The sequence below is a fragment of the Accipiter gentilis genome, chromosome W (assembly GCF_929443795.1).
Source record: "Accipiter gentilis chromosome W, bAccGen1.1, whole genome shotgun sequence".
Lineage (NCBI taxonomy): Eukaryota > Metazoa > Chordata > Aves > Accipitriformes > Accipitridae > Astur > Astur gentilis.
This window is the reverse complement of record NC_064918.1, coordinates 24711342-24724852: the sequence shown is the minus strand read 5'-3', so window position 1 is coordinate 24724852 and position 13511 is coordinate 24711342.

The following is a 13511-nucleotide window of genomic DNA, read 5'->3' as shown; positions in this document are numbered from 1 at the left end:
CCCTAGTTCCATGAACTCTCCCCTCTTTATGCTCACCAGTCACTCTCCCTGCTTTCCCTCAACTCCCTCTTTGCCACCTTTTCCCACGCTTGTCTCTTTCCCTTTTTCCCCTCTCCTGTCTCTTCTCCCCTCTTTTTCCTTCAGTCCCCAAATTTCCCACTTCCGCTTGTATTCCTCTACTCCCTCCAATCCCTCAAATCTCTTTCCCCGTCTTTCCCGTTTCCTCTCTTTTCTCTACTTCCGTGAACTCTCCCGTCTTTACGCTCACCAGTCACTCTCCCTGCTTTCCCTCAACTCCCTCTTTGCCACCTTTTCCCACGCTTGTCTCTTTCCCTTTTCCCCCTCTCCTGTCTCTTCCCCACGCTTTTACCTTCAGTCCCCGAATTTCCCACTTGAGCTCGCCTTCCTCTACTCCCTACAGTCCCTCAAAGCTCTCTTTCCCTCTCCTTCCCCTTGCCTCTCTCTTTTCCCTAGTTCCGTGACCTCTCCCGTCTTTACGCTCACCAGTCACTTTCCCTTCTTTCCCTCAACTCCCTCTTTGCCACCTTTTCCCACGCTTCTCTTTCCCTTTTTCCCCTCGCCAGTCTCTTCTCCCCTCTTTTTCCTTCAGTCACTAAATTTCACACTTCCGCTCGCCTTCGTCTACTCCCTCCCATCCCTCAAATCTCTCTTCCCCTATTTTTCCCCTTGCCTCTCTCTTTTCCCGAGTTCCGTGAACTCTCCCGTCTTCACGCTCACCAGTCACTTTCCCTGCTTTCCCTCAACTCCCTCTTTGCCACCTTTCCCCACGCTTGTCTCTTTTCCTTTTCAACCTCGCCTGTCTCTGCTCCCCTCTTTTTCCTTCAGTCCCCAAATTTCCCACTTCCGCTCGTTTTCCTCTACTCCCTCCCATCTCTCAAAACTCTCTTTCCCTCTCTTTCCCCTTGCCTCTCTCTTTTCCCGAGTTCCGTGAACTCTCCCGTCTTTACGCTCACCAGTCACTTTCCCTGCTTTCCCTCAACTCCCTCTTTGCCACCTTTTCCCACGCTTGTCTCTTTTCCTTTTCAACCTCTCCTGTCTCTTCTCCCCTCTTTTTCCTTCAGTCCCCAAATTTCCCACTTCCGCTCGCCTTCCTTTACTCCCTCCCATCCTTCAAATCTCTTTCCCCTTGCCTCTCTATTTTCCCTAGTTCCATGAACTCTCCCCTCTTTATGCTCACCAGTCACTCTCCCTGCTTTCCCTCAACTCCCTCTTTGCCACCTTTTCCCACGCTTGTCTCTTTCCCTTTCCCCCCTCTCCTGTCTCTTCCCCCCTCTTTTTCCTTCAGTCCCCGAATTTCCCACTTGAGCTCGCCTTCCTCTACTCCCTACATTCCCTCAAAGCTCTCTTTCCCTCTCCTTCCCCTTGCCTCTCTCTTTTCCCTAGTTCCGTGACCTCTCCCGTCTTTACGCTCACCAGTCACTTTCCCTGCTTTCCCTCAACTCCCTCTTTGTCAACTTTTCCCACGCTTGTCTCTTTTCCTTTTCAACCTCTCCTGTCTCTTCTCCCCTCTTTTTCCTTCAGTCCCCAAATTTCCCACTTCCGCTCGCCTTCCTTTACTCCCTCCCATCCCTCAAATCTCTTTCCCTCTCTTTCCCCTTGCCTCTCTCTTTTCCCTAGTTCCATGAACTCTCCCCTCTTTATGCTCACCAGTCACTCTCCCTGCTTTCCCTCAACTCCATCTTTGCCACCTTTTCCCACGCTTGTCTCTTTCCCTTTTTCCCCTCTCCTGTCTCTTCTCCCCTCTTTTTCCTTCACTCCCCAAATTTCCCACTTCCGCTTGTATTCCTCTACTCCCTCCAATCCCTCAAATCTCTTTCCCCGTCTTTCCCGTTTCCTCTCTTTTCTCTACTTCCGTGAACTCTCCCGTCTTTACGCTCACCAGTCACTCTCCCTGCTTTCCCTCAACTCCCTCTTTGCCACCTTTTCCCACGCTTGTCTCTTTCCCTTTTTCCCCTCTCCTGTCTCTTCCCCCCTCTTTTTCCTTCAGTCCCCGAATTTCCCACTTGAGCTCGCCTTCCTCTACTCCCTACAGTCCCTCAAAGCTCTCTTTCCCTCTCCTTCCCCTTGCCTCTCTCTTTTCCCTAGTTCCGTGACCTCTCCCGTCTTTACGCTCACCAGTCACTTTCCCTGCTTTCCCTCAACTCCCTCTTTGCCACCTTTTCCCACGCTTGTCTCTTTTCCTTTTCAACCTCGCCTGTCTCTTCTCCCCTCTTTTTCCTTCAGTCCCCAAATTTCCCACTTCCGCTCGCCTTCCTTTACTCCCTCCCATCCTTCAAATCTCTTTCCCCTTGCCTCTCTCTTTTCCCTAGTTCCATGAACTCTCCCCTCTTTATGCTCACCAGTCACTCTCCCTGCTTTCCCTCAACTCCCTCTTTGCCACCTTTTCCCACGCTTGTCTCTTTCCCTTTTTCCCCTCTCCTGTCTCTTCCCCCCTCTTTTTCCTTCAGTCCCCGAATTTCCCACTTGAGCTCGCCTTCCTCTACTCCCTACAGTCCCTCAAAGCTCTCTTTCCCTCTCCTTCCCCTTGCCTCTCTCTTTTCCCTAGTTCCGTGAACTCTCCCGTCTTTACGCTCACCAGTCACTTTCCCTGCTTTCCCTCAACTCCCTCTTTGCCACCTTTTCCCACGCTTGTCTCTTTTCCTTTTCAACCTCGCCTGTCTCTTCTCCCCTCTTTTTCCTTCAGTCCCCAAATTTCCCACTTCCGCTCGCCTTCCTTTACTCCCTCCCATCCCTCAAATCTCTTTCCCTCTCTTTACCCTTGCCTCTCTCTTTTCCCTAGTTCCATGAACTCTCCCCTCTTTATGCTCACCAGTCACTTTCCCTGCTTTCCCTCAAATCCCTCTTTGCCACCTTTTCCCACGCTTGTCTCTTTTCCTTTTCAACCTCGCCTGTCTCTGCCCCCCTCTTTTTCCTTCAGTCCCCAAATTTCCCACTTCCGCTCGTTTTCATCTACTCCCTCCCATCTCTCAAAACTCTCTTTCCCTCTCTTTCCCCTTGCCTCTCTCTTTTCCCGAGTTCCGTGAACACTCCCGTCTTTACGCTCACCAGTCACTTTCCCTGCTTTCCCTCAACTCCCTCTTTGCCACCTTTTCCCACGCTTGTCTCTTTTTCTTTTCAACCTCGCCTGTCTCTTCTCCCCTCTTTTTCCTTCAGTCCCCAAATTTCCCACTTCCGCTCGCCTTCCTTTACTCCCTCCCATCCTTCAAATCTCTTTCCCCTTGCCTCTCTCTTTTCCCTAGTTCCATGAACTCTCCCCTCTTTATGCTCACCAGTCACTCTCCCTGCTTTCCCTCAACTCCCTCTTTGCCACCTTTTCCCACGCTTGTCTCTTTCCCTTTTCCCCCTCTCCTGTCTCTTCCCCCCTCTTTTTCCTTCAGTCCCCGAATTTCCCACTTGAGCTCGCCTTCCTCTACTCCCTACATTCCCTCAAAGCTCTCTTTCCCTCTCCTTCCCCTTGCCTCTCTCTTTTCCCTAGTTCCGTGACCTCTCCCGTCTTTACGCTCACCAGTCACTTTCCCTGCTTTCCCTCAACTCCCTCTTTGTCAACTTTTCCCACGCTTGTCTCTTTTCCTTTTCAACCTCGCCTGTCTCTGCCCCCCTCTTTTTCCTTCAGTCCCCAAATTTCCCACTTCCGCTCGTTTTCCTCTACTCCCTCCCATCTCTCAAAACTCTCTTTCCCTCTCTTTCCCCTTGCCTCTCTCTTTTCCCGAGTTCCGTGAACTCTCCCGTCTTTACGCTCACCAGTCACTTTCCCTGCTTTCCCTCAACTCCCTCTTTGCCACCTTTTCCCACGCTTGTCTCTTTTCCTTTTCAACCTCGCCTGTCTCTTCTCCCCTCTTTTTCCTTCAGCCCCCAAATTTCCCACTTCCGCTCGCCTTCCTTTACTCCCTCCCATCCCTCAAATCTCTTTCCCTCTCTTTCCCCTTGCCTCTCTCTTTTCCCGAGTTCCGTGAACTCTCCCGTCTTTACGCTCACCAGTCACTTTCCCTGCTTTCCCTCAACTCCCTCTTTGCCACCTTTTCCCACGCTTGTCTCTTTTCCTTTTCAACCTCGCCTGTCTCTTCTCCCCTCTTTTTCCTTCAGTCCCCAAATTTCCCACTTCCGCTCGCCTTCCTTTACTCCCTCCCATCCTTCAAATCTCTTTCCCCTTGCCTCTCTCTTTTCCCTAGTTCCATGAACTCTCCCCTCTTTATGCTCACCAGTCACTCTCCCTGCTTTCCCTCAACTCCCTCTTTGCCACCTTTTCCCACGCTTGTCTCTTTCCCTTTTTCCCCTCTCCTGTCTCTTCCCCCCTCTTTTTCCTTCAGTCCCCGAATTTCCCACTTGAGCTCGCCTTCCTCTACTCCCTACAGTCCCTCAAAGCTCTCTTTCCCTCTCCTTCCCCTTGCCTCTCTCTTTTCCCTAGTTCCGTGACCTCTCCCGTCTTTACGCTCACCAGTCACTTTCCCTGCTTTCCCTCAACTCCCTCTTTGCCACCTTTTCCCACGCTTGTCTCTTTTCCTTTTCAACCTCGCCTGTCTCTTCTCCCCTCTTTTTCCTTCAGTCCCCAAATTTCCCACTTCCGCTCGCCTTCCTTTACTCCCTCCCATCCCTCAAATCTCTTTCCCTCTCTTTACCCTTGCCTCTCTCTTTTCCCTAGTTCCATGAACTCTCCCCTCTTTATGCTCACCAGTCACTTTCCCTGCTTTCCCTCAAATCCCTCTTTGCCACCTTTTCCCACGCTTGTCTCTTTTCCTTTTCAACCTCGCCTGTCTCTGCCCCCCTCTTTTTCCTTCAGTCCCCAAATTTCCCACTTCCGCTCGTTTTCCTCTACTCCCTCCCATCTCTCAAAACTCTCTTTCCCTCTCTTTCCCCTTGCCTCTCTCTTTTCCCGAGTTCCGTGAACACTCCCGTCTTTACGCTCACCAGTCACTTTCCCTGCTTTCCCTCAACTCCCTCTTTGCCACCTTTCCCCACGCTTGTCTCTTTTCCTTTTCAACCTCGCCTGTCTCTGCCCCCCTCTTTTTCCTTCAGTCCCCAAATTTCCCACTTCCGCTCGTTTTCCTCTACTCCCTCCCATCTCTCAAAACTCTCTTTCCCTCTCTTTCCCCTTGCCTCTCTCTTTTCCCGAGTTCCGTGAACTCTCCCGTCTTTACGCTCACCAGTCACTTTCCCTGCTTTCCCTCAACTCCCTCTTTGCCACCTTTTCCCACGCTTGTCTCTTTTTCTTTTCAACCTCGCCTGTCTCTTCTCCCCTCTTTTTCCTTCAGTCCCCAAATTTCCCACTTCCGCTCGCCTTCCTTTACTCCCTCCCATCCTTCAAATCTCTTTCCCCTTGCCTCTCTCTTTTCCCTAGTTCCATGAACTCTCCCCTCTTTATGCTCACCAGTCACTCTCCCTGCTTTCCCTCAACTCCCTCTTTGCCACCTTTTCCCACGCTTGTCTCTTTCCCTTTTCCCCCTCTCCTGTCTCTTCCCCCCTCTTTTTCCTTCAGTCCCCGAATTTCCCACTTGAGCTCGCCTTCCTCTACTCCCTACAGTCCCTCAAAGCTCTCTTTCCCTCTCCTTCCCCTTGCCTCTCTCTTTTCCCTAGTTCCGTGACCTCTCCCGTCTTTACGCTCACCAGTCACTTTCCCTGCTTTCCCTCAACTCCCTCTTTGCCACCTTTTCCCACGCTTGTCTCTTTTCCTTTTCAACCTCGCCTGCCTCTGCCCCCCTCTTTTTCCTTCAGTCCCCAAATTTCCCACTTCCGCTCGTTTTCCTCTACTCCCTCCCATCTCTCAAAACTCTCTTTCCCTCTCTTTCCCCTTGCCTCTCTCTTTTCCCTAGTTCCGTGAACTCTCCCGTCTTTACGCTCACCAGTCACTTTCCCTGCTTTCCCTCAACTCCCTCTTTGCCACCTTTTCCCACGCTTGTCTCTTTTCCTTTTCAACCTCGCCTGTCTCTGCCCCCCTCTTTTTCCTTCAGTCCCCAAATTTCCCACTTCCGCTCGCCTTCCTTTACTCCCTCCCATCCCTCAAATCTCTTTCCCTCTCTTTCCCCTTGCCTCTCTCTTTTCCCGAGTTCCGTGAACACTCCCGTCTTTACGCTCACCAGTCACTTTCCCTGCTTTCCCTCAACTCCCTCTTTGCCACCTTTCCCCACGCTTGTCTCTTTTCCTTTTCAACCTCGCCTGTCTCTGCCCCCCTCTTTTTCCTTCAGTCCCCAAATTTCCCACTTCCGCTCGTTTTCCTCTACTCCCTCCCATCTCTCAAAACTCTCTTTCCCTCTCTTTCCCCTTGCCTCTCTCTTTTCCCGAGTTCCGTGAACTCTCCCGTCTTTACGCTCACCAGTCACTTTCCCTGCTTTCCCTCAACTCCCTCTTTGCCACCTTTTCCCACGCTTGTCTCTTTTTCTTTTCAACCTCGCCTGTCTCTTCTCCCCTCTTTTTCCTTCAGTCCCCAAATTTCCCACTTCCGCTCGCCTTCCTTTACTCCCTCCCATCCTTCAAATCTCTTTCCCCTTGCCTCTCTCTTTTCCCTAGTTCCATGAACTCTCCCCTCTTTATGCTCACCAGTCACTCTCCCTGCTTTCCCTCAACTCCCTCTTTGCCACCTTTTCCCACGCTTGTCTCTTTCCCTTTTCCCCCTCTCCTGTCTCTTCCCCCCTCTTTTTCCTTCAGTCCCCGAATTTCCCACTTGAGCTCGCCTTCCTCTACTCCCTACATTCCCTCAAAGCTCTCTTTCCCTCTCCTTCCCCTTGCCTCTCTCTTTTCCCTAGTTCCGTGACCTCTCCCGTCTTTACGCTCACCAGTCACTTTCCCTGCTTTCCCTCAACTCCCTCTTTGTCAACTTTTCCCACGCTTGTCTCTTTTCCTTTTCAACCTCGCCTGTCTCTGCCCCCCTCTTTTTCCTTCAGTCCCCAAATTTCCCACTTCCGCTCGTTTTCCTCTACTCCCTCCCATCTCTCAAAACTCTCTTTCCCTCTCTTTCCCCTTGCCTCTCTCTTTTCCCGAGTTCCGTGAACTCTCCCGTCTTTACGCTCACCAGTCACTTTCCCTGCTTTCCCTCAACTCCCTCTTTGCCACCTTTTCCCACGCTTGTCTCTTTTCCTTTTCAACCTCTCCTGTGTCTTCTCCCCTCTTTTTCCTTCAGTCCCCAAATTTCCCACTTCCGCTCGCCTTCCTTTACTCCCTCCCATCCCTCAAATCTCTTTCCCTCTCTTTCCCCTTGCCTCTCTCTTTTCCCTAGTTCCATGAACTCTCCCCTCTTTATGCTCACCAGTCACTCTCCCTGCTTTCCCTCAACTCCATCTTTGCCACCTTTTCCCACGCTTGTCTCTTTCCCTTTTTCCCCTCTCCTGTCTCTTCTCCCCTCTTTTTCCTTCACTCCCCAAATTTCCCACTTCCGCTTGTATTCCTCTACTCCCTCCAATCCCTCAAATCTCTTTCCCCGTCTTTCCCGTTTCCTCTCTTTTCTCTACTTCCGTGAACTCTCCCGTCTTTACGCTCACCAGTCACTCTCCCTGCTTTCCCTCAACTCCCTCTTTGCCACCTTTTCCCACGCTTGTCTCTTTCCCTTTTTCCCCTCTCCTGTCTCTTCCCCCCTCTTTTTCCTTCAGTCCCCGAATTTCCCACTTGAGCTCGCCTTCCTCTACTCCCTACAGTCCCTCAAAGCTCTCTTTCCCTCTCCTTCCCCTTGCCTCTCTCTTTTCCCTAGTTCCGTGACCTCTCCCGTCTTTACGCTCACCAGTCACTTTCCCTGCTTTCCCTCAACTCCCTCTTTGCCACCTTTTCCCACGCTTGTCTCTTTTCCTTTTCAACCTCGCCTGTCTCTTCTCCCCTCTTTTTCCTTCAGTCCCCAAATTTCCCACTTCCGCTCGCCTTCCTTTACTCCCTCCCATCCTTCAAATCTCTTTCCCCTTGCCTCTCTCTTTTCCCTAGTTCCATGAACTCTCCCGTCTTTATGCTCACCAGTCACTCTCCCTGCTTTCCCTCAACTCCCTCTGCCACCTTTTCCCACGCTTGTCTCTTTCCCTTTTTCCCCTCTCCTGTCTCTTCCCCCCTCTTTTTCCTTCAGTCCCCGAATTTCCCACTTGAGCTCGCCTTCCTCTACTCCCTACAGTCCCTCAAAGCTCTCTTTCCCTCTCCTTCCCCTTGCCTCTCTCTTTTCCCTAGTTCCGTGACCTCTCCCGTCTTTACGCTCACCAGTCACTTTCCCTGCTTTCCCTCAACTCCCTCTTTGCCACCTTTTCCCACGCTTGTCTCTTTTCCTTTTCAACCTCGCCTGTCTCTTCTCCCCTCTTTTTCCTTCAGTCCCCAAATTTCCCACTTCCGCTCGCCTTCCTTTACTCCCTCCCATCCTTCAAATCTCTTTCCCCTTGCCTCTCTCTTTTCCCTAGTTCCATGAACTCTCCCCTCTTTATGCTCACCAGTCACTCTCCCTGCTTTCCCTCAACTCCCTCTTTGCCACCTTTTCCCACGCTTGTCTCTTTCCCTTTTCCCCCTCTCCTGTCTCTTCCCCCCTCTTTTTCCTTCAGTCCCCGAATTTCCCACTTGAGCTCGCCTTCCTCTACTCCCTACATTCCCTCAAAGCTCTCTTTCCCTCTCCTTCCCCTTGCCTCTCTCTTTTCCCTAGTTCCGTGACCTCTCCCGTCTTTACGCTCACCAGTCACTTTCCCTGCTTTCCCTCAACTCCCTCTTTGTCAACTTTTCCCACGCTTGTCTCTTTTCCTTTTCAACCTCGCCTGTCTCTGCCCCCCTCTTTTTCCTTCAGTCCCCAAATTTCCCACTTCCGCTCGTTTTCCTCTACTCCCTCCCATCTCTCAAAACTCTCTTTCCCTCTCTTTCCCCTTGCCTCTCTCTTTTCCCGAGTTCCGTGAACTCTCCCGTCTTTACGCTCACCAGTCACTTTCCCTGCTTTCCCTCAACTCCCTCTTTGCCACCTTTTCCCACGCTTGTCTCTTTTCCTTTTCAACCTCGCCTGTCTCTTCTCCCCTCTTTTTCCTTCAGTCCCCAAATTTCCCACTTCCGCTCGCCTTCCTTTACTCCCTCCCATCCCTCAAATCTCTTTCCCTCTCTTTACCCTTGCCTCTCTCTTTTCCCGAGTTCCATGAACTCTCCCCTCTTTATGCTCACCAGTCACTTTCCCTGCTTTCCCTCAAATCCCTCTTTGCCACCTTTTCCCACGCTTGTCTCTTTTCCTTTTCAACCTCGCCTGTCTCTGCCCCCCTCTTTTTCCTTCAGTCCCCAAATTTCCCACTTCCGCTCGTTTTCCTCTACTCCCTCCCATCTCTCAAAACTCTCTTTCCCTCTCTTTCCCCTTGCCTCTCTCTTTTCCCGAGTTCCGTGAACTCTCCCGTCTTTACGCTCACCAGTCACTTTCCCTGCTTTCCCTCAACTCCCTCTTTGCCACCTTTTCCCACGCTTGTCTCTTTTCCTTTTCAACCTCGCCTGTCTCTGCCCCCCTCTTTTTCCTTCAGTCCCCAAATTTCCCACTTCCGCTCGTTTTCCTCTACTCCCTCCCATCTCTCAAAACTCTCTTTCCCTCTCTTTCCCCTTGCCTCTCTCTTTTCCCGAGTTCCGTGAACTCTCCCGTCTTTACGCTCACCAGTCACTTTCCCTGCTTTCCCTCAACTCCCTCTTTGCCACCTTTTCCCACGCTTGTCTCTTTTCCTTTTCAACCTCGCCTGTCTCTTCTCCCCTCTTTTTCCTTCAGTCCCCAAATTTCCCACTTCCGCTCGCCTTCCTTTACTCCCTCCCATCCTTCAAATCTCTTTCCCATTGCCTCTCTCTTTTCCCTAGTTCCATGAACTCTCCCCTCTTTATGCTCACCAGTCACTCTCCCTGCTTTCCCTCAACTCCCTCTTTGCCACCTTTTCCCACGCTTGTCTCTTTCCCTTTTCCCCCTCTCCTGTCTCTTCCCCCCTCTTTTTCCTTCAGTCCCCGAATTTCCCACTTGAGCTCGCCTTCCTCTGCTCCCTACATTCCCTCAAAGCTCTCTTTCCCTCTCCTTCCCCTTGCCTCTCTCTTTTCCCTAGTTCCGTGACCTCTCCCGTCTTTACGCTCACCAGTCACTTTCCCTGCTTTCCCTCAACTCCCTCTTTGTCAACTTTTCCCACGCTTGTCTCTTTTCCTTTTCAACCTCGCCTGTCTCTGCCCCCCTCTTTTTCCTTCAGTCCCCAAATTTCCCACTTCCGCTCGTTTTCCTCTACTCCCTCCCATCTCTCAGAACTCTCTTTCCCTCTCTTTCCCCTTGCCTCTCTCTTTTCCCAAGTTCCGTGAACTCTCCCGTCTTTACGCTCACCAGTCACTTTCCCTGCTTTCCCTCAACTCCCTCTTTGCCACCTTTTCCCACGCTTGTCTCTTTTCCTTTTCAACCTCGCCTGTCTCTTCTCCCCTCTTTTTCCTTCAGTCCCCAAATTTCCCACTTCCGCTCGCCTTCCTTTACTCCCTCCCATCCCTCAAATCTCTTTCCCTCTCTTTCCCCTTGCCTCTCTCTTTTCCCGAGTTCCGTGAACTCTCCCCTCTTTATGCTCACCAGTCACTTTCCCTGCTTTCCCTCAAATCCCTCTTTGCCACCTTTTCCCACGCTTGTCTCTTTTCCTTTTCAACCTCGCCTGTCTCTTCTCCCCTCTTTTTCCTTCAGTCCCCAAATTTCCCACTTCCGCTCGCCTTCCTTTACTCCCTCCCATCCCTCAAATCTCTTTCCCTCTCTTTCCCCTTGCCTCTCTCTTTTCCCTAGTTCCATGAACTCTCCCGTCTTTACGCTCACCAGTCACTTTCCCTTCTTTCCCTCAACTCCCTCTTTGCCACCTTTTCCCACGCTTGTCTCTTTCCCTTTTTCCCCTCGCCTGTCTCTTCCCCCCTATTTTTCCTTCAGTCCCCAAATTTCCCATTTCCGCTCGTTTTCCTCTACTCCCTCCAATCCCTCAAATCTCTCTTTCCGTCACTTTCCCCTTGCCTCTCTCTTTTCCCTAGTTCCATGAACTCTCCCCTCTTTATGCTCACCAGTCACTCTCCCTGCTTTCCCTCAACTCCATCTTTGCCACCTTTTCCCACGCTTGTCTCTTTCCCTTTTTCCCCTCTCCTGTCTCTTCTCCCCTCTTTTTCCTTCACTCCCCAAATTTCCCACTTCCGCTTGTATTCCTCTACTCCCTCCAATCCCTCAAATCTCTTTCCCCGTCTTTCCCGTTTCCTCTCTTTTCTCTACTTCCGTGAACTCTCCCGTCTTTACGCTCACCAGTCACTCTCCCTGCTTTCCCTCAACTCCCTCTTTGCCACCTTTTCCCACGCTTGTCTCTTTCCCTTTTTCCCCTCTCCTGTCTCTTCCCCCCTCTTTTTCCTTCAGTCCCCGAATTTCCCACTTGAGCTCGCCTTCCTCTACTCCCTACAGTCCCTCAAAGCTCTCTTTCCCTCTCCTTCCCCTTGCCTCTCTCTTTTCCCTAGTTCCGTGACCTCTCCCGTCTTTACGCTCACCAGTCACTTTCCCTGCTTTCCCTCAACTCCCTCTTTGCCACCTTTTCCCACGCTTGTCTCTTTTCCTTTTCAACCTCGCCTGTCTCTTCTCCCCTCTTTTTCCTTCAGTCCCCAAATTTCCCACTTCCGCTCGCCTTCCTTTACTCCCTCCCATCCTTCAAATCTCTTTCCCCTTGCCTCTCTCTTTTCCCTAGTTCCATGAACTCTCCCCTCTTTATGCTCACCAGTCACTCTCCCTGCTTTCCCTCAACTCCCTCTGCCACCTTTTCCCACGCTTGTCTCTTTCCCTTTTTCCCCTCTCCTGTCTCTTCCCCCCTCTTTTTCCTTCAGTCCCCGAATTTCCCACTTGAGCTCGCCTTCCTCTACTCCCTACAGTCCCTCAAAGCTCTCTTTCCCTCTCCTTCCCCTTGCCTCTCTCTTTTCCCTAGTTCCGTGAACTCTCCCGTCTTTACGCTCACCAGTCACTTTCCCTGCTTTCCCTCAACTCCCTCTTTGCCACCTTTTCCCACGCTTGTCTCTTTTCCTTTTCAACCTCGCCTGTCTCTTCTCCCCTCTTTTTCCTTCAGTCCCCAAATTTCCCACTTCCGCTCGCCTTCCTTTACTCCCTCCCATCCTTCAAATCTCTTTCCCCTTGCCTCTCTCTTTTCCCTAGTTCCATGAACTCTCCCCTCTTTATGCTCACCAGTCACTCTCCCTGCTTTCCCTCAACTCCCTCTTTGCCACCTTTTCCCACGCTTGTCTCTTTCCCTTTTCCCCCTCTCCTGTCTCTTCCCCCCTCTTTTTCCTTCAGTCCCCGAATTTCCCACTTGAGCTCGCCTTCCTCTACTCCCTACATTCCCTCAAAGCTCTCTTTCCCTCTCCTTCCCCTTGCCTCTCTCTTTTCCCTAGTTCCGTGACCTCTCCCGTCTTTACGCTCACCAGTCACTTTCCCTGCTTTCCCTCAACTCCCTCTTTGTCAACTTTTCCCACGCTTGTCTCTTTTCCTTTTCAACCTCGCCTGTCTCTGCCCCCCTCTTTTTCCTTCAGTCCCCAAATTTCCCACTTCCGCTCGTTTTCCTCTACTCCCTCCCATCTCTCAAAACTCTCTTTCCCTCTCTTTCCCCTTGCCTCTCTCTTTTCCCGAGTTCCGTGAACTCTCCCGTCTTTACGCTCACCAGTCACTTTCCCTGCTTTCCCTCAACTCCCTCTTTGCCACCTTTTCCCACGCTTGTCTCTTTTCCTTTTCAACCTCGCCTGTCTCTTCTCCCCTCTTTTTCCTTCAGTCCCCAAATTTCCCACTTCCGCTCGCCTTCCTTTACTCCCTCCCATCCCTCAAATCTCTTTCCCTCTCTTTACCCTTGCCTCTCTCTTTTCCCGAGTTCCATGAACTCTCCCCTCTTTATGCTCACCAGTCACTTTCCCTGCTTTCCCTCAAATCCCTCTTTGCCACCTTTTCCCACGCTTGTCTCTTTTCCTTTTCAACCTCGCCTGTCTCTGCCCCCCTCTTTTTCCTTCAGTCCCCAAATTTCCCACTTCCGCTCGTTTTCCTCTACTCCCTCCCATCTCTCAAAACTCTCTTTCCCTCTCTTTCCCCTTGCCTCTCTCTTTTCCCGAGTTCCGTGAACTCTCCCGTCTTTACGCTCACCAGTCACTTTCCCTGCTTTCCCTCAACTCCCTCTTTGCCACCTTTCCCCACGCTTGTCTCTTTTCCTTTTCAACCTCGCCTGTCTCTGCCCCCCTCTTTTTCCTTCAGTCCCCAAATTTCCCACTTCCGCTCGTTTTCCTCTACTCCCTCCCATCTCTCAAAACTCTCTTTCCCTCTCTTTCCCCTTGCCTCTCTCTTTTCCCGAGTTCCGTGAACTCTCCCGTCTTTACGCTCACCAGTCACTTTCCCTGCTTTCCCTCAACTCCCTCTTTGCCACCTTTTCCCACGCTTGTCTCTTTTCCTTTTCAACCTCGCCTGTCTCTTCTCCCCTCTTTTTCCTTCAGTCCCCAAATTTCCCACTTCCGCTCGCCTTCCTTTACTCCCTCCCATCCTTCAAATCTCTTTCCCATTGCCTCTCTCTTTTCCCTAGTTC